General features: G+C 40.8%; 1 pseudogene across 1 annotated transcript in view; it reads left to right on the top strand.

Moving 5' to 3' along the window:
- The first annotated feature begins 10,451 nt into the window (after window positions 1-10,451).
- The window catches only part of LOC308095155 (neuronal acetylcholine receptor subunit alpha-7-like), a 59,825-nt pseudogene continuing 49,866 nt past the window's right edge, over window positions 10,452-20,410 (top strand). Inside the window, exons 1-3 of the transcript in view lie at window positions 10,452-10,455; window positions 14,476-14,547; window positions 17,442-17,581. The product of the transcript in view is annotated as a neuronal acetylcholine receptor subunit alpha-7-like (transcript). The remainder of the gene's footprint in view (window positions 10,456-14,475; window positions 14,548-17,441; window positions 17,582-20,410) is intronic.

Genomic DNA, 20,410 nt, shown 5'->3' with positions numbered 1-20,410 from the left:
AATACAGTTGCTACAGACAACAACGAATTCAGTGAAAACAGCCCCAAAGACAGTTGCGTCACTTCCTTGAAGAGATGCATTTGTTAATTTTAGCTGAGTTACTTGTTTTACTGATTTATTCTCATTTTCTTTATTGCTGTACTTACCTTTTGGCCACTGAAATGTCCAAATCGCTCTATGGGATTAATACAGTTTGATCTCATCTCATCGCACGCTGTAACGATGCCAAAAACGGATGGGAGGAAATATGACTTACAACAGCTGTAGATCGAGGCTAGTGGTCCATCATCTGTCACTGTCCCTGGGTTGGAATGCCGGCCATGCAGCCACCTCGGTCAACCTGAAGACAAGTTGACTGACTGATTGAAGACTTGTCTTTAGTATGCTGTGCTTCAGTCTGGCCTTTTGAACTGCTATATCGATACATCAAACTCCCACAGTCAGTGTTGTTGGACATGCTGCCAAAATCAGTGTGGCATCTCTACGAGGAAGACACAGAGGGGCTGAGATTGATACAGGTCTATTTCCCATCAAAAATTGATTGTGAGCTTGTAGATCTGCTTGTAGATTGATTATTAATTGATATATAGGTAGTACGTCAAAGGTGGATAACACACAAATCTGAAGGGGCTTGTTTCCATTGTGGTACATACATACACACACTACAATACATTACATATTGGTAGAAAACACAGTAGTATCAACAGGTATATTTACAAAGGAAGGAGGGGTGGGGGTGGGGGACAGAGGATGCTGCTAAGGAGGAGTTAATCAATGCTCACATTTTGAGGTCAGCCATTCTATTAGGGTGGATTCCGACTGGGTCCGATTGATTCAAACCGTTCCCGAGTACGATTGACCTCTCCCAGCTGGCCAACATTCACATTGGCCAAGATTCTTCCGTACCCGAGAACACTTCATTCAACGGTAATGGTAAATATGTGCCTCATGGGGGCGCTGAGGACTGTGGGGCTTTGGGATGATGAGAATGTCATTCACAGAAGAAGAGTCACTTGTCAGAGTTTAGAGTGAATAATAAACTGTTTGACTGTGTTCCTGACGTTGTCATGAGTTATAATATAAACAGAACAATACACAACCAAAGCAGGTCTTTGAAACCTTGCAATGTAACGTTGTCTGTAATTATCGATTGACAGTGATGTCACTGACGCATCCTTGGTATTTTAGCAGTGACGTCACAGACTAATCCTTGCTATATTTGTCCTAGCAGCAGCACTTGCTACACATGTGTTTTTGCCAGACCCAGGGGGTCGGCCTACAGGAGGCTTTGTCGGTCGGTCTGTCGGTCTGTCAGTCGGTCGGTCTGTCCCTCTTTTCCTACCCAGCCATTCAGATTTCAACCACTAGGGGTCTGGCAGAACCAGGTCTCCTGGTCTTGTTTGTTTATGTTTATTCACGGCTTGCGCTACTCAAACACTAGCGGGATTATTATTTCTTGTAAACATTCAAGTAGAACTATGAGAAGATATAACACAGGTAAAATGTGTCATTATAAAAATATATAAATGATATATGATTAGCAGTCCACTTCCTTCTTTTGGTACGGATGGATTCACATTGCAGCGTTCCGTACTCGAGTACGCATTATCCGGATCCGAGACTACCTCCCCAGGCGGTCCCGGGTACGGTACAGTGATCCGTTTCGGGGGAACGGTAGGCAACATTCACACTCTGCCAAGTGGTCCAGGGTGCGCACCCGGGACCATAGTCTGAATCCGCCCTTAGTTTAGTCCTGGGTTTGGGTAGGGAGTCAAGATCTTGAATGGGTTTTGGTTGTTAATTCCACTTTACGGTGGCAGCATAGTAGAATGCATTTTCCCACAAGTTTGAGCCGAATTTTGGGAGATTGAGGCCAGTTGATCTAATTACTTTATGGTGTTATACCTGTGCAGTGTGCACTGTGGTGTGAACATTGCTCACTCTATATAATTAATTGGTTATTAAGTGGTTAAAAGACACAGTTTAGATATTTTTTTCAATTACTTACATGTATTCTTGTATAGATCCTGCTGATGAAAGACTGTGACACAGATATGACATTATGTAAAAGTTTGTTGCAAGAAACTTATTGTCTTGTGCATTCATTCTATTCATACATCTGCACACTTTGGACAAAGCATAACCTGACAGCGCTTTATTTTCATCCAGAATTGTACTGCATTTTAAAGTATGCATTTGAACTGGCCCAAACTCTCTCCAGTTCTATTACTTTTTTCAGTTTTATTGATTTTCTACACAGATATTTGAGAACCATGCCTGCTTTCATTTGATCTAATCAATATTTAGACTGTCTCTTGACTGTTAGGAATCTGTTAGGAATGCAGTTGGACTTAATGGGCTATCTTCTTTGCTATCTAATTTCTAAAATATGCCCACACATCTCCTTAAGGCTAAAAGTGTGCCCACACTGGTCCTATTGTGAAATATTGAGTGAAACATCACTTAAATGAGACAATAAAAAGGAAAAGCTTCACGGCTGGCTTAGACAAAAGTTAATCAATAAATAGTTTAAGGCAAAACCTTAAGGTGTCCAATATCCTAAAAGATAATTAAAGTAAAGAAAGCGCACAACATAAAATGAAATCTGTGGACACTATTCAATAAAGAAATATCATTTCAGTTTGTTTTGTAGGATGATTGCTACTGTTCTCAGACCACTCTTAAGCCTAATTTATCACACAAATCCAACAATGCAACACGTTTCGTTTGTCTGTCGGGAGTTTACTTTTGGGCCCTCATACATTTCCTGTATGGCTTTAATTTGGGGAAAGCTTATGATATATTATAATAATATAATATATTTATATTTAGTTGTGCACACGTGCTGAAAATAGCCAATCTACAAGCCCACAATGTCACTCTGCTCTGCCACATAAATGTGTGAAAGAGTATATTTCCTGTCCATGGGTATTGAAAGAGACATAACATACTGTTGGTTAAAAAGATGGTTATATTAACACCTACATGCAGTGTGCAGAACATATGGGTTGTTTTGTTTTGATTAAGATATCCATTAATTCTCTGTTGTCAGGTTTTATGTCATAGGGGGAGCTGTGGGGGAAAACTAGCAGCACATGTAGTACAGGTTCCAGGCAGTGTTGCCAGGTCTGCTTATCATAATTTCCCCCCAAGATTTTATTTGAAAATAGCAGATCTACAAGCTCTGAGACTGTAGATCTGCTATTTTCAAATAGCTGATGCAGATGTTTAAAGTGCTCATGTGGCCCACAGTCGCTTCTAGACCGGGTTGCTTGTTTCTCTCATAGAATCTGGCAACACTGGTTCCAGAAAGTGACCACAGGTAGAAAAGTACCAGGAAGTGAGGTACCAGGAACAGCTAGAAAAGTTCAATTTTGGGTGTGAAAGAGTTGTTTGGTGTGGTTTGACAAAGAGACTCTTTCCAGCTGTACACAGACCAAGCTGGTCTAACTGGAGGTGCTCACTCCATCTGTCTTCTCACACACAGATTGCTTTTGACAAAAAGTGCAGGAGATGGCAGCAGGGATAATCAAAACCTCCGACATTCCCTGGACCTTCAGGTCCAGCTTTAATATTGTGGCCGATTGAACTTCAGAGGGGTTGTGCTCTGAGTTGATTGATTGGGCCATAAAAGTGTCAAACTCGTGCTGTGTTCGTTAGTGCTCTCTCTATAATCAATGAAAGCATCAAAGACGGCAATCAGTTTGATACCTGTCAGAGAGGAGAGGGGGGAGTGTGTGCGTACACACACAGATACCTTTAAGACCTGAATAAGGGAAGTTTGGTCGAAATTCCGAAGACATTCTGATGGTGGATATTATGAACTGAAACAGATTAAAGCAACAAAAGAATCTCCTGGAGCCTCCTGACAAAGAGGTTGGGTGAGAGAGGAATATATTTTTCTTTTAATGCAATGCATTTGGGACTTTGAGGATTACTAGATTTTTGGACTGTCTGAAGATTTGCAGTTTTTGTTGGAAGTTACTGGGTTACTTTGGAATATATTTTCATTGGAAGCATTCAATGGAGCTTTAAAGGAACTTTACTTTTATGAACTGAAGAAGGGACAAAAGATCTGGGTATGCTAATGTTCTGTTCATTTGTAAATTGGAAGTCAATGCACTGATTGATTATTTGAATTGAATGATGGCAACAGTTCTGTGTTTTTCATTTTGGTCTGCAACACAGGGTTTAATTACAGTATAAAGAATTACAGGACTCAGACATAAAATGTATGGTTCTGATTGTTATAACAAGGCGTCACAGTGTGATGCTTTGTTAGCTTGTAGATCAGCTGTTCAAGTAAAAAAGCCTTAGGTTAGTGTTTGGCTCAGGGGAGTTGTATGGTTTACAACAGCAGCTCAGTATTGTATTGAAATAGGTCTCTAAACATAAAAAACATAGAGGCAGCTGTACTATAAAGTCTGAGAGAGTACATTAAATATGAATGGCGTTTGCTACACTGTATGTGGCCATAAATCATGTTCGGTGATGATGTTGTATGTTCTAAGTCATCAGTCAACATGAATAACTCCTGTTAACTCAACTCCCAACATGGTTGCATGCTAGGGTTCAATTTATAGACTTAAGTGCTGTGAATGTGTGTTTGAATGGTTCGAAAGCCATAAAGCTTGTGTTTCTGGCAGGATGCTGTGTTGATGTTTCCCATGACTGACGTTTAGCCCCTATAGAAAACACATTACAATTTTATTGTATGAAACATGCCAGAATACACACGTGTACACACACACACACACACACACACACACACACACACACACACACACACACACACACACACACACACACACACACACACACACACGCACACCATGTAATGAGAGATGTCAGGTTATTAAATACGTAGCATATTTAAGATTTTATAAACACTAGTCCATACCCGTGGGGGAATATGCGCCCATGATCTGGCAACCCGGGAGGCAGTTCGTCCCATAGCTCGCAGGGCCATCCCACAGCTGGGCAGCCGTAACCATGGCGACATTCTTTTACACAAAAACGCTAATAAACAGCTGAGATTTGGTGAAATCGAAAAACGGGCTTCGCTGTTAGGTGCGTATGGTAATGGTCAATGGCTGTGTGCAAATTTAGATCAATTGCTCCAGCCACTGAGGAGAACCGGGCAGAACACATTCTGGCCTCACCACCACTACACCACCACTACAGAGCTTTGTAGAATTATAGTAGGATAGTAGGATACAGGGTGCTGTTTTCTCCCAGTGGCCAGGTACGGTCAGCCCACTGCCTGATACAGCATACGACGATGCATTCTAAAAAGATTCCCAGTAATAAGATGAAGTACTGAATGATTAATCTCTCAAGACAGACCAAATGGGTTCCCATATTGCTGAATGATACACAGTGTCAAGATGTTTCACAGTGGTAGGAGCAATTTGCATAATACAAGATAATGTCACCGGCATAAGCAAGTACTGACAGGAATGTAGACTGAACTACATGTAAAACAACAAGTGAGATTAGCTAATTCAAAAGCAGTAAGAGAGACAAAGAGGGAGACACAATGCGGAGTGAGAGAGAAAAGAACGTTCTACAGGTGGAACACTATCAACTAAAGTTGTTTTTGTTCATTTGATATTTCTTTGAAGAGCTGTAAAAAAAAAAAAAGTAAGTTTCATTTACAATGTTGCTCCAGTCAACAAATACAATGGAAGGCAAAACATCCCACCTCATACATTTCAAAACAGTAGATTTTATTTTATTTTCTATTTTGAGTTATATAACATCTGTGAATGACTATGCCTGTTTCAACCGCGCGTGCGTGCATGTGTGTGTGTGTGTGTTTGTGTGTGTGTGTGTGTCACAATTATTACATAATCGTCTAATCGCAATTATTTTATATAATCGCAATTGTTTTTGCATAATCTTCATAATCAATTCGATGTTAAAAAAATTCATATATTTTCCAAAAATGACAAAAATAGTGGAAATAGCCGATCTATAAGCTCAAAACGCGTCGCGATGCGATGCGTTTTGAGCTTATAGATCGGCTATTTCCACTACTAATGTCTATTTTTAAGTATAAAGTAATTAAATATGTGTTATTTGTCATATCTGCCCTGTGCAACTTTTGTTTCCGAAAGCTAAAAAGCCAAACAGAAATTGAATTTTTATTCATAATGTTCCATTAATTTTCAACGATTTTAATTAATTTTAATTGCAATTAAATCGTTAATCGCAATTATTTGAGTGATAATTAATCGTCAACTTAAATTTGTAATCGGGACAGCCCTATGTCTGTGTGTGTGTGTGTGTGTGTGTGCATGCAAGGGAATGTCTGCTTTTTACTGCACTCCCCCAGAGAAAAGATTGCTTTATTTCAGAACAATACAACTGAGGATTATTGATTGTAGATGTATTGGTGTTAGGCCCCCAGTGGGCACTTACTAGGAAATATACGAGCGGTCACTAATACAATGAGAGAGATATATGGGGGTAATCTATTGGACTTTGAGTGGTGTCCTTTGGCTATGTTCTGGCTCTGACTGTGTAGGTATGTTCAGAAACTGTATCCAGTGAGGTTGTCCTCACTATCACAGCACAGGTTTTTTCTCTGCTGAATGCCATAAACAGAAGAATAAGTACATAGTACATAGTACATAGTATAACAAGTTAGAATAGGGAAGGTTCGTAATAATGGGGGAAATAAAATAAGGCATTTAAGGTGGCTGGATGTGAAAGAAAGTACTTTAATTAATTACATTCAGAACTATTTAAATGACATTCAGTTGCAGGGATTTTATAAGATCACTCCAGGACTCCAGCTGTCTCAGATAGGAAAATTGCTTTTCCTCCCACATGGGTCCACGTCTACAGCTGCAAAACATCACATATTTGTCAGAGATACCATATCAGCATTATAGCTTTTGCCAAGGGTATAGGTTTCAATTCAAATTAATTTTAAAAAGAGGCATATTTGCATATGGCCAATAACATTCATCTGAAAACATGGGAAGACAAATTGTCGACAACAATACTAAATCTAAATCTAAAAGCCATGCTATCAGACCCTGGAGGATGTGCTGCTTACACCCAACCAGAAATATCTATGCAAAGTAGAAACATTGGCCTGAGGGTGGCACTAGTGAAAAAGGGAGAAATGGGGCTACTCAAATGTTTACAGTTTATCCTCCAGGGATCATGAATGCACTCTTGTGCAAGTGCATATTTTGGCCTAAGGTTGATGCTAGAGGGAAGACCATGGGGTCACCAAATTCAGTATAGGGTTCATCCTTTGGGGAGCATTGAAAGAGCATACTATATATATAGTAGGTGTCATGGCAATCCAGGCAGTAGTTTTCAAGATATCTTGTAACGTTTTGAATGGGCCGATCAGCGCAAACCATCACCAACAGCTCCCGTTTCTTTTGTATAAAATTATTTTGTATAGGGCTGGCAATCACTGCGTAGGTAGACCACACTGTGATTTCCGTGGGACCCTGGCCAGGACCTTTTTCATTAGCTGCTTGAACATGGCATGGGTATTGCATAGCCTGGATTTGTCATAACTAGGCCTGTCACTGTCTAATCGCAATTATTTGAGATAATCGCAATTAGTTTTTGCATAATCGTCATAATCGTTTCCATTTTGAAAGATTTTCACACATTTTCAAATATAAAAAAAAACAGAAATAGTAAGCTTGTAGATCTGCTATTTCTGCTTTTTTTTACATGTATAAAATTGATCAAATATGTCAATAATTTCTTTGTATATTTCAGTTATTTGTCAAATCTGCCCTGTGCAATTTTTTATTACGAAGCCTAAAATGCCAATGTTCACTGCCAAACACACAATTAAATCGTTAATCGCAATTATTTGAGTGACAATTAATCGTCAACTTAAATTTGTAATCGTGAAAGCCCTAGTCATAACCCCTGTCTGATGGAGAAGGCAGTCTTGGGCTGAGTTGCGGGGATTGCTGGACCTGGCGGCCCAGGGAATGTCTGAGGTTTTGATTATCCCCGCACTTTTGTCAAAGGCAATCCGTGTGTGAGAAGACAGATGGAGTGAGCATCTCCAGTTAGACCAGCTTGGTCTGTGTACACAGTCCTCGTCACATACAGCAACTGGACCTGGAGCGTTGGCATTTTCTCTGTCTTCTGGATGTATATTGTGACTTGCAGGGAGAGCCTGAAGACACCCGCTGTACTGACTCTTCGCTGACTGACTCACTCTAACTGAGTCATCGTCCCCCAACTCAACTCTTTGAGGTCATCCTAGATATGCACTTGATGATGGTTAGGACAGAGTCCTTGAACAAAGACTTCTTGTGCCAACCACTATTACACAGGGGACACCTGCATTAGATTAGCTTGTGCAGCTCAATGGCATAGGCTCTACTTTTCTCCTTTCTCCTTCTAGTGTACTGTTGTTCCCTGGCTTCGTCTTCGAACACTGGCCAGCAAAATAGCTTTTCTAGAGCTCCGATAAACCACATGGCGTTGCTGCTGCCTGTCGGCTGCTCTTGCCTTCTGGCCAGAAAGAGACGCCAGCATCTTCAGTGGTTTAATCCAGTACCATCACCGGCCGTGTTTGCACGCTGGTGTCTGACTTGCTCTCTCTAAGCCTCTTTCCCAAACGTTGGCCTGTGTGCTGGATTGCAGCGGTGATTTCCTCAATTGACGACTAGGCCTGTCACAATTATTACATAATCGCATACTGGTAATCACAATTATCGGAGACAATCACAATTATTTTGCATAATTGTCATAATCGTCATAATCGTTTCCATGTTGAAAATGTTTCCATAAACAGCAGAAGTAGCACATCTACAAGCTCAAAATGTGTCACATCACGATGAGTTGTGAGCTTGTAGATTGTTTGGAAAGTACAAAATTATATATTTTTTTGTATTTCTTTTGTTTACACAGTCTTTGTTTACACATCCCCAATGTAAATAAAATCAAAGTCATCAGCAGCTCAATATTGTATTGATTTATCTCGACTCTAAACATGAAGACCAGAGAGTAAATCTGGAGAGTATACATTAAACAAGACTGACAAATGCAAAAATCAGTGATGTGTACAATGTTGTAAGTCATCAGTCAACATGAATAACTGCATGCTGTTTACTCAAATCTCAACATGGTTGCATGCTAGGGTTCAATTTATAGACTTGTATAAGTGCTGTGGATGTGTGTCCAAGTGCGTTAAAAGCCATACATGCAGGTGTTTCTGACAGCATGCTGTTGATGGTTCTCTCATCAACACTTTTAGGCCCTATAGGAAATGCATTTGTACAGCTGAAAGGTGTGTGTTCACAGCAAATTCCGTGTTCATTTAACACAGCATATTTGAGCTTTAAACCTGGAGTGCAGGTCTTCGCCAGGCTGAGTGGCTGTGTCAGTACTGTAGTAGAAACACTATGGGCAGAAGAGAAAGTGCTTTTGGACATGTACTCTATAACAGGGGTTCTCAACCTGTGGGTCGGTACCCCCACGGGGGTCCCCACATGATTGGGGGGGGGGGGGGTCCCCATGATGACAGTAAAGTGACAATTTAAGGACGTTTAAGACCTTTTTAATACAAAAAAATAAATAAGACCATTCCTGCATCAAAAGTAATCAACAAGCTACAGTATACTATAAAAACTGGACAAACATTGGCCAAATTGTCAAATAATATAAGAAAGAGGCAGAATATGTGAAAATAGCAGATCTACAAGATCGTCAATTTTTCATAATAGTTATCTGTGGAGCCGAGTCAAATAAAATGTAATAACTCAACTCCTACGATTCCATGTGCTTCAAATAGTTCAAATATGATTATTTTGGGGGGTCACGGCCTGAAAAGGTTGAGAACCACTGCTCTTTAAAGACCCCTCAACATGGGATTCCAATTTGGGGTTCATGAATATCGCATTCGTGATAATGATGTTTTTCGTGGGGATATCCAGGGATATCCATATCTGGGTATAAAAGCGACAAGGACTGACAGATACAGAGATCTCTATATATGGGTATATTGGTCGGATTGGCGGTGCGACGTAGGTGTGAGGGTCCGAACCCAGGGCCGGATCTAGGCATGGGCAAATGCCCTGACTGCCCCCCCAAAAAAAAACTTTAATTTTTTTTTTTTTTTTTTAAAGTTACATTTATGTCATGATATGAAATGTGAGTTTACCATAATCAAAATAATCCTTAATCATATTCCATCATGTATCATTGCACAATTCAAATAATCCTCTGCCCTGATTTTCCATGGGCAGTGTTGCCAGATATTGCGAGAGAAAGAAGCCTAGGAAAACAAGCCCAAAAGAACAATAGGAAGCAGTAATACACAAACAGCCGAAAAAACTGGAAAAAAAACGCAAACATTTTTGCATTTATTAATGCCCCCCCAGTTAATAATTTCTGTATCCGGCCCTGTCCGAACCTCTAGTAATTCAAAATGGCGGAAAATCTAGTTAGACGAAATGGGTGTGGACTATATGGAGAGTTGCGTTATGATCCAATAAATACAGGGAAAAGGATTCTACAACCCACGGGTCAAGAGTTATAGGCCAAAACGTAAAGTGGTCTTTACATTTTATTCACTTATAAATTAATATCAATTAAACTATAAAACATATCACTTAGCAAAATGCAAGCACACTGATGAAGCCGGTGTATTTGACCCGTGTGTGCCACAAAAACTGTGGGAGGAGTGCCAAAGCTTTAGTTGCTCTATATAATAATAAAGGTGAGCAACAACTATACTACACTTGTAACACAATGTCTAACAAAGAACACAGATGCCCTTAGGCATGCTGTGAAGTCACTCCTCAGCCAACTCATAAAAAGCCTGGATTTTGATGTCTAGTCGTGATAGAGGGAGAGATGGAGTTTTTTTGTTTGTTTATCTATTCATCTCCCTATTAGCTGCAGCTATGGTCAGTAGACAAGCTCACACACAAGCATGCACAATTGCACATGCGAGTGTGCACACGTGCACACACATTGTGCTTGCAAACTCACTGCAAGGCAACAAGTGTGAAGAGGCATGAAAAGAGGGGAGGAGATGGTTCTGCCTTTAGGGCCACAAGAAGCACATTATAAGACAGTAATCCTCCAGTCTTCCTCTAAGACGACAAACATACACATCTCACGTCTCCATAACAAATCACTTTAGGTGATTTAATATCAGATAAATAGAACGTTCTGCTCAACTCTAGAGATATCCACACAAATCCATGCCTATTGCCTATACAAACGTGTTGCTTTCTAGACAGCATTTAAAGTAATGTTAAGCTGTTATCAGAAATGGGCCATACTATACTATGGTGTCAGAAATATACTATGCTATAGTACTGTATATAATTGCATATTTTACTCACGACCCATAAAAATGGGTCTTAGCCCATTGTCTAGGAAACACTGTTACGGCACCCCTTAATACCCCTAAAAACATGTATGCCATAAATCTATCTGGGAACCCATTCTTTATTTTATTTTATTGTGCAGAATCTGTCTTGAGAGATTAGCCATAAATTAACAAAATATGCCTTCAGGGTTAAGATTTAGGGAAATCTGACCTGAACTAGTAGCTCCACAGAAGGAATCTCTTGGACCTGTATGAGATCACGAGCTTAGTTTGAGGCGAGATCTTTGCCATAGCATTGTGTGTGACTACTGTCTGTTTGCGTACAACTGTCTGCTTGAGCGTATGCCTGTATACCCTTAACCCATTAAGACCTGAGGCCGATTCTACAACAGTTTTCTGGAAAAAAAAACCTATGTTGCTATAATGTCAGTGGTGCTCAAACTTTTTCATGGCAAGGACCCCAAAAATGATATGTATTTGGCCGCTGACCCCCTCATCTCAAAATATTTTGTTCCAGATTTTAGTTAAAAACATTTGCTTTAAAGAATAAATATTCAAATATTTGCCCCCAAAAAATCTATCGCGCTATGAGCTTGTATATCTGCTATTTTTCAATAGCCAATGTATACAATATGGTTAAAGTGGTTACATAGACGCTTTCCCGGCCTTAATGGGTTAATTAAAGATATATAAATCTTCAAGCATACTGTACATTCCACAAAGAGTGACAGTAAGGGAGATTACATAACACTTCTTTTAACTAGTACTCACATGAAGCACCACAAGATGGGACATACTGTACGTAGCACAGACAAATGTGCACTGTAGTCCTTCTCCTGCACTGATGCAAAGGCCATTGTACCAAACAGACACACTGCCTGGAGGGCAGATGCACTCGAATAAGTCAAGGCAGCTAAGAATCGATGGGCAACGTACTGTAGCCCACATTCCTCTCCATGTTATTAGCTCAGTCTGTCAAAGAAGCTTAAGAAGTATATACTGTTATGCCTCTCTGCCATGTTGAGCACTGAGGCTGTGAAGTGTGTGGGACTAGTGAGTTTTGGGAGAAATAAGTGCTGACAGCATTGTTTACTTTACTGTGTAGTTTGCAGTGCTGAAAGTCTAAGGTGAAAGGTTTGGAAGGACCTTTTGTAAAAAAAAAAAAAAAGGACTGCTGCATCTGCATAATGTTTTCCAGGGGCTGAGAACAATACATTGGAAGCAATCAGGTGATATGGTGAATACATAATTGCATTTCAAAACCAGTGGTGTAAGTACATAATTGCATAATCTACACGCTCACAGCGCGTCACAGCGCGTCGCAGCGCGTCGCATCGCGACGCATTGTGAGCTTGTGGATTTGCTATTCTCAAAAAAAAATTACTTTAACATTTGGTACTTTACTTAAGTAAAATATCTGAGTACTTCTTCCACCACTGTTCAAAACACTACCTGGTAACACTACAAAGGTTATGCCATATCAATTGATGTTTTCACATCAGAGAGGAGAGGTCTTCTCTGACAGGCTTTTCTTTGGTGTTTCACCTCCCAGAGTTTCTTTCTATTATCCATCTGTAGTATAGCCTGGTAAACCCTCCCTCCGGAAATATCCTTTCCATTTGATTTCAGGAGTGAGTCTGGCCTGATCGCCCATTCTGCAATATTGGCTGTGGGCTGGAGTTGGGCGGGAGTAATACCGTTGACTGACAACCCCTTCAGACAATGATCGTTTTTCCCCTTCAGCCAATCAGCAGTTCACCAGACTAATGTGACGCAACGGGACTTTTGAGACGGCCATGCCCAAAATGGGTTTCCTTATTCGGATACATGCGTGTCACTGCCTACCGGTTCTCTAAATTTTTATTTTTAAATAGGCTCTGTCATGATTAATTGACCACATATATGAAGTTAAACAACTAAATTCTATCCAAACGATATCTTATAAGTAAATTCCGTGCCTCAAAATAGAAGTTTGAGAGCTTTTTGAAGTAAAAAAACAGCGGAGAAAATAGCGGACAGAAAAGATGGCTGCCGTTCGTGTTTTGTCGGCTGCATTCAGGCTGCACTCGGTGCCATTCGGGCTCACTCGAACTCGCCACTTGATTGGCCAACTGTCGCTGTCAATCACAGAACGATGTGCGACGAAGCTGATAGGCTCGTCCATTTGGTGTACACAGCCAATATTGCAGAATGGGCGATCAGGCCAGACCCACTCCTGAAATCAAATGGAAATGAGATTTCCGGACGGAGGGTTTACCAGGCTATCTGTAGTCTACAGTATCCATCCTTTTGTTGGATCATCTTTCTGGGTGTGTGAATCGGACCTGTGCTGTTTAGACAATTCTTTTCTCAGTTTGTTTTGGCTCACCTCGGTTGAGAATGTGACGAGTCATGAACTCATCACATTATGTAGATTTATGGTCTCACGATTGAGAGGTGCTCCGTCGAGGCTCTGCATCCACACAAACAATGCCAGTCACCTCCTTTGTTTATTCTTGGCTCATTAGACTAGCAGTCAGCCATTCAGTCTTTATTGGCGTGTTCGGGTTCAGGCTGTCACTCTGTTATTGCTCAGAGTTCAGACATGATTCAATTTGGACAAAAAGTCACTAGGAATATAAGGGTTTAGAGGAGATAACTTTCAGGGTGAGAGTGAAACTAATTATGATGTTACAGTATATATTTGTACGGTTTCTTTTGAAGGATGGATGTATTTGAGTTTAACCAATTAAGACCGGGAACGCATCTGTGTAATGTTTTGATTTTAGCTAAAAAGCATTGTTAATAAAATATCTGCTATTTTTTTTAAATCGTAAAAGTGTGCAAATCTTTGAATACATATTGTTTTAAAGCGAACATTTTTAACTCAAATCTTTGCTTTCCCTGGGGGTCCCTGGAACTAAATATTTTGAGATGGGGGTTGGTGGCCAAATGCATTTAATTTTGGGGGTCCTTGGCATGAAAAAGTTTGAGAACCACTGATATAGAAACATTTTTTTTTCTTCTGAATACTGTTGGGATTTAGAAGACATTTGTAGAATCGGCTTCAGGTCTTAATGGGTTAATATCTTCTAATTCTAAATGCAGTGAAAAGAAAAGCTCAAGCTTATTTCTGTAATTGTGTTCTGTGTCTGTAGGAGAAAAGAAACCCATCATCATCTTAGTGTTGTTTGTCTCATCATCTCCATCGCTGACAGTGTGGCTCATTAGTTAGCACTGTTGCCCCACGGCTCACAGCTTCCTGTGTGGAGGTTGCATGAACTCATTGTTACTGAACAAAATTACATCTGTTTGTTTGTGTTTTGTGTTCCTGATGGGTGCATGGCGCAACAATAATTTCCTCTATGGCAGTGGTTCTCAAAGTGGGGTCAGGGGACCCCCAGGGGTCCTTCAGCGGGTTCCAGGGGGTCCCCAGCAAAATTAGAAACATTTTAACCCCATTTCATACTTCGGCTATTTTTTTTCTTTTTTTTTTTTATCTTGAAAAATCTTGAAAAAGAGACACAATTTGAATGATTTTGAACATTTGTAACAACATCCATCTTCTCTTATGGGGGTCCCTCGCACATAATATTTTCAAATGGAGGTCCGTGCCATAATACATATAGATTTGGGGGTCCCTGACATAAAACTGTGAGAACTCTACGGACTAATAAAGAATTTACCATATCTATGTCTACGTCATCTCATTCAGGTGGATGTGCTCTAGCTTTTTTCATTTTTTTCATTTTTTAATTGTTGAAATTCAATGAGCACATCTCTTGTAAACTCTAGATATACTTTAACCCTTAAATTCTACCCGTCTATAATAGGCCGATAACTAGTAGCCATTGTGAAATCATCATCAGATTGTGAATTTCTCAACCTCACCGACCTGAAATGGCTAGTTTCAGCGCAAATGTATGTGTCAAACAATTTTACAGATTTGAGATCAAGTAATCAATTAGTTGACAAATTCCTATGACTTCTTCAGTCTAGGATAGCCCTACAGTAGCAACAGTTCAGTCAACCTACCCTCTATAAATACATGTTAATACATCTATCTATCTCACATTATGGTCACAGATTGATATGTTACAACAATTGCTATCCTCTCAGAATGCAATGTTGAGTTATGTATCAGACAATCTGCATAAATTTGCCCCTGGCAATTTCACAAAGGACACTATTTTCTGGGCTTATTTTTATGCCAACTGCATGTTTCATATCCAAGGGAATAATGACAAGGTTTTAATTGGAAATGAAATATCTACCAATTGTCATCTCTTTCAAGGCATGTCAGTAAAGTGCACAACTGAATATTATTATTATTATTATTGATGTATTAATTATTATTGTAACAATGATGATAATCATAATATAGTTTTTTTGTGAAAGTGAAAAACAGGCAAAATGGCACTGAAAGTGACAGGGGCCAAGAGCAAGCAAGAGAGAGAGAGAGGGAGAGAGAGAGGGGGGGGTTCTTCTCCAATGTGTTTGTAAAAGTGTTTAGCAAGAGAAAAAAATCAATTCAACTCCCCTAGGACAGTGGTTCTCAACCTTTTCAGGCTGCGACCCCCCAAAATAATCATATTTGAACTGGGGACCCCCCACCATGACAAGCAATTGGAATTGTAGAAGTTGAGGCATTACATTTAGTTTGACTCGGTTCCACAAATAAACATTGTGAAAATAGCTGATCTACAAGCTCACAACGCCTCGTGTTGCGAGCCGTTGTGAGCTTGTAGATCATCTTCAAAATGTTTGCCTCTTTCTTATATTATTTGACAATTTGGCCAATGTTTGACCAGTTTTTATTGTAGGCTATAGTTTGTTTATTACTTATGATGCAGTAATGGTCTTTTTATTTTTTTCTCCTTTTTTATTTTAGGTATTAAAAAGTTCTTAAAAGTCCTTAAATTGTCACTTCACTCACTGTCATCTGGGCCGGGACCCCCCCCCCCCCCCCCCCCCAAAAAAAAAAGAAAATCATGTGGGGACCCCCCCATTTTCTTTTTTAAAATATTTATTTTTGGGCTTTTTATGCCTCTATTGATAGTGAAGCGAAGTGTGTTAGACAGGAAACGGGGGAGAGAGAGATGGGGAATGACACGCAGCAAAGGCCGCCTAGGTGCCCAGACCGCTACACCGGCGGTCCGGACCACTGACCCATGTCTGTTCTTGGGGATATTTATTCATGTTAAAGACTTTCCTTCTTTGCCAACCAATTAATGAGACTTAATGGATACCGGCGAGACAAAAGCAAAGCGCAGTCTACATAATTACTGCGTTGTTAATATTATGCCCATAATAAGTTCAGCATATCGTATCTTCACTGCTTTTCCTTAGGGACAGGGGCCGATGTGTGAGCATCGTGGAATAATTGCCGTAGATATGAAACAGGGTCTGATTATATGACCACGATTTAAATGTCTGGAGAATACATAGTAAAATATTCTAATATATGGGTTAATATATGTTAATTGTCCGTTTAAAATGAACGGCACAGTAAGCTTTGGATCTCTTGTGACTGGTTTTTCCTGTCTTATGCCTCCCTCTGCTCCTTTGCATTCCTTCCATCTCAGCCTTTTTGTCCTATCTCTCTCTTCCTTCTTTCTACCTGTTTTTTTCCTCTCCTGTTCCCTCTGCTCACTTCTTCACCGCCTCCCTTCCTTTTTAAAACCATCCTCTCTCTTTTCTCTTTCTCTTCCCTTTTGTTCTCATCCTCGCCTTCTCTTGGATCCCTTTATCTCCGTCTCCCCCCTTTTTCACCTCCTGCTTTAGGTGAGAGCTTCTCACCTATTCAACTCTCTGTCCCTCCTTCTCTCCCTCTGTCTCCTGCCTCTCCTTATATCTTCTCTTTTTCCATCTTACCCTCTTACTTCACAATCTTTCCACTATCTTGCACCTTTTGCACCTTATGTCTAACCTCATGTACATACCTGCTGCTTTTTATGTACTGCAAATAAATATGTAGATATCTTTATTTCTTTCCTGAAAACAACAAAATGATGGAAAACTAATTCCACCCACTGATTTGCACCTGTGAACCTGTGATGTGACAATAAAACGGATTCTGATTCTATCCCTCTCTTTCTCTCTATCATTCCTCGTCCTCTTCCAGGTTGTGAAGGAGGAGTGCACCAGAGGAAGCTCTACAAAGACCTGATGAAGAACTATAACCGGCTGGAGAGACCCGTCCAGAATGACTCGGCAGCCATAGTGGTGGAACTGGGCCTCACGTTGCTACAGATCATTGATGTGGTGAGTCATATTATGCCGTGTATTTGTGTGTGTAAAGGTGTGCGTAAATGGCTTTGTAGAGAAATAAAGAGAGATGGGAAGAAGATACAGAGAGAGTGTTTTCTTGAGCGTTCTTACATAGGGAAATTCTTGGTGTTAATTCATTCATTTGTAACTATGATAGTGTACAAATGTAACCAAATGGACCCGTATGGGTCCATTTGGTTACATTTGTACACTATCAGAGTTAAATGAACGCTGAGGATTTTACTGTGTATTATGTGATTCTATGTGATTTTCAGTTGCACGTATTTGGCATTTTTTGCTGTGACTACAGTGTACTTTGTATACTCATCCAAGTGGCTGTGAGAAAGCCACTATCCTTTGCTTACTTCTCCCCCTCCTTCGTTTCTCATTACAGTCACTTCAGTCACTGGTTCTGTCCTTTCACTGGACAAGACAATTCAATTTCAGTGTGATGCGTCTTTTTCTCTCTCTCTCTCTCTCTCTCTCTCTCTCTCTCTCTTCTCTTTGACCTTCCTTTCTGTCCCGATTAAAAGTTTCACTTTCTGTCACGGCATGTGTGGTCACACACAGTCTGCTTCCCTTCCTTTCTGCAGCGCTAGTAAAATCCTCAGTGTTCATTTAACTCTTGAGAGCTTACGGTCCATTTGGTTAGTTCTCATTGCTGAATTTGCATTCTATGTCATGACTAATAATCAGCACTTCAATCGATGCTAATTTTAATAGGTTCACTGTCAGATCTGCCAGCTCTTGTTCACGTTCTGTCTTAGATGGTGGCCATAATGTTTGCCTTGTGTTTCTCCTTTCTCTTCTCTCCCCGTGCGTGCACCCATCCTCTACAAAAACCCACACATGATCCATGACCCGCACATGAGCACTCATCCAAAAAAACCAAACTGACACCCTGTTGCAGTTCTGAGCCGGGGTTGTCAGACTCTTGTCATAAGCTGTGTGCCCTGTTCATGATAAGAACATGGTGTTAAAAGCTTGATGTTGGAATGCTGCATATGTTTCCCAGTGTATTATTCATCTGCTCTAGCCTCCTGCAGCGCATACTGCATATATATATATAGAAACACGATGTTTCGAGCGTCTAGCTCTCCCTCAGAGCAATGAAACATGTTTCATTGTCTGAGGTGTCTGGGGAAAAGCTAGATGCTCGAAACATCACCTTTGGTGATACAGTAATAGAATAAATATCCATGGGAGCATGATCCAGTGTGCTGTTCTTCCACCCGGCACCTGGGACTTTATCGTCTGGATGTGCGTGGCTTTGTAAACTTTTTGGAGGAATTCTTGCTTCTCGTGACTTAGCTCAAAACCAACTGCCTCTGCTACTGTCTCTAACCTGGGCTCGGTGTGATGCAGCTGCATATGGCCCCAGATCCCTGGGGGCCCATCGGATATGACTGTGAAGCTGTGAAACTCTGTACACATGACCTCCCATCAGTTCACAAGCCTCACAGCAGCTGTGGGAGCTGCTGTATTCTCTTATGCCAGCCTCCCTTTGGTCTATATGTGTGTCTTGTGTGTGTGTGTATTTGGACATTTCTCTGGTCTCTGTATATTGCGACTGTAGGTTGTCCTCGGATGAGCCCTCCAGCAGCATATCCAGTCATTTCGATTCTCCATGAATCTGGCTAAAACATCTTTATTAAGTACATCCTCGTACGCTGGTGTGGGGCGCCCGCTTTATTGATGCGTGTGTGTCTGTGGCAGTGACCTGCAAGAAGAGCAGATAATATAGTGTCAAGCTTCTTCAGTTCCCTTGATAACTACAAGTTTCCTTGTAGTTATCCAACAAAGAAGTGAAAAATGCAAAGTGGATAGACGTCAAAATAAAATGTTTAATCCATTTAGTGTATTTATATATCACATCTACATTGCCTGCTGACTAAATTCACAACGGATAAGCCAGCAAGGTCACATCACATGGGTTATTGTTTACTGGGCAGCTGTGAATAATGTAAGTGTGTGTGTGTGTGTGTGTGTGTGTGTGTGTGTGTGTGTGTGTGTGTGTGTGTGTGTGTGTGTGTGTGTGTGTGCGTGTGCGTGCGCGCGGGGGCGTGTGTGTGTGCATGCAGGCATGTTTGTGCGTGTGTGCATGCAGGCATGTTTGTGTTTGTGAGTGTGTGTGTGCGTGGGGGCGTGTGTGCATGTTCATGTGTGAGAGGGCTTCTGGTTCCTGGTGAATAATGTAGATGGCGGTACGGTGTGACCTCAGACTCCATCTGGTCCTGGGTAACTCTTGAGCCAGGGAACTGGGGCAGGTCATACCCACAGTCAGTGCTCTGCTCTTCAAAGGGAATGACATACATACATGCATAGGTCTGGTTACCACCTCATTAGGCAGAATAGGCACAGACCCCCATTCTTATACAGGCACTGTCAGGTCCTCGTTTATTCATCTAACATTGAAACCAAACCAGATCTGATCTGATCACAGGAATCAGCTCACGATGGGCTCACAAAGTACGGCCAAAAAAGGTGGGAAGTTAGCCCATCAATCATCTCTGTGTCCTCAAACAGAAATATTTGCATACACAGCACACTCGCCAATCATTTGCGTGTCCTCACACATCCAATAAGAAAATATAACACAAATATAACAAAAATACAACCACACCACAGTCTTCACTCATTGACTGCCACTGACGAGTACACTCATCATTTTGCCCGAGGCTCACACTGCCATTGACGAATTGACGAGTGTGTGGTGATATTCAATGGGAATTAATTGTTTTAATGCCAGATTTAGCTACTACGGCCGCATGCTTCCCATGCAAACTGCTAGCCTATATCCACTTAGCCGGCTCTGCTCTGCGA

Source organism: Gymnoscopelus braueri, assembly GCF_963280865.1.
Source record: "Gymnoscopelus braueri genome assembly, chromosome: 2".
NCBI lineage: Eukaryota > Metazoa > Chordata > Actinopteri > Myctophiformes > Myctophidae > Gymnoscopelus > Gymnoscopelus braueri.
Note: the sequence above shows the minus strand (reverse complement) of the source record. Positions and strands in the feature narration are given on the sequence as shown.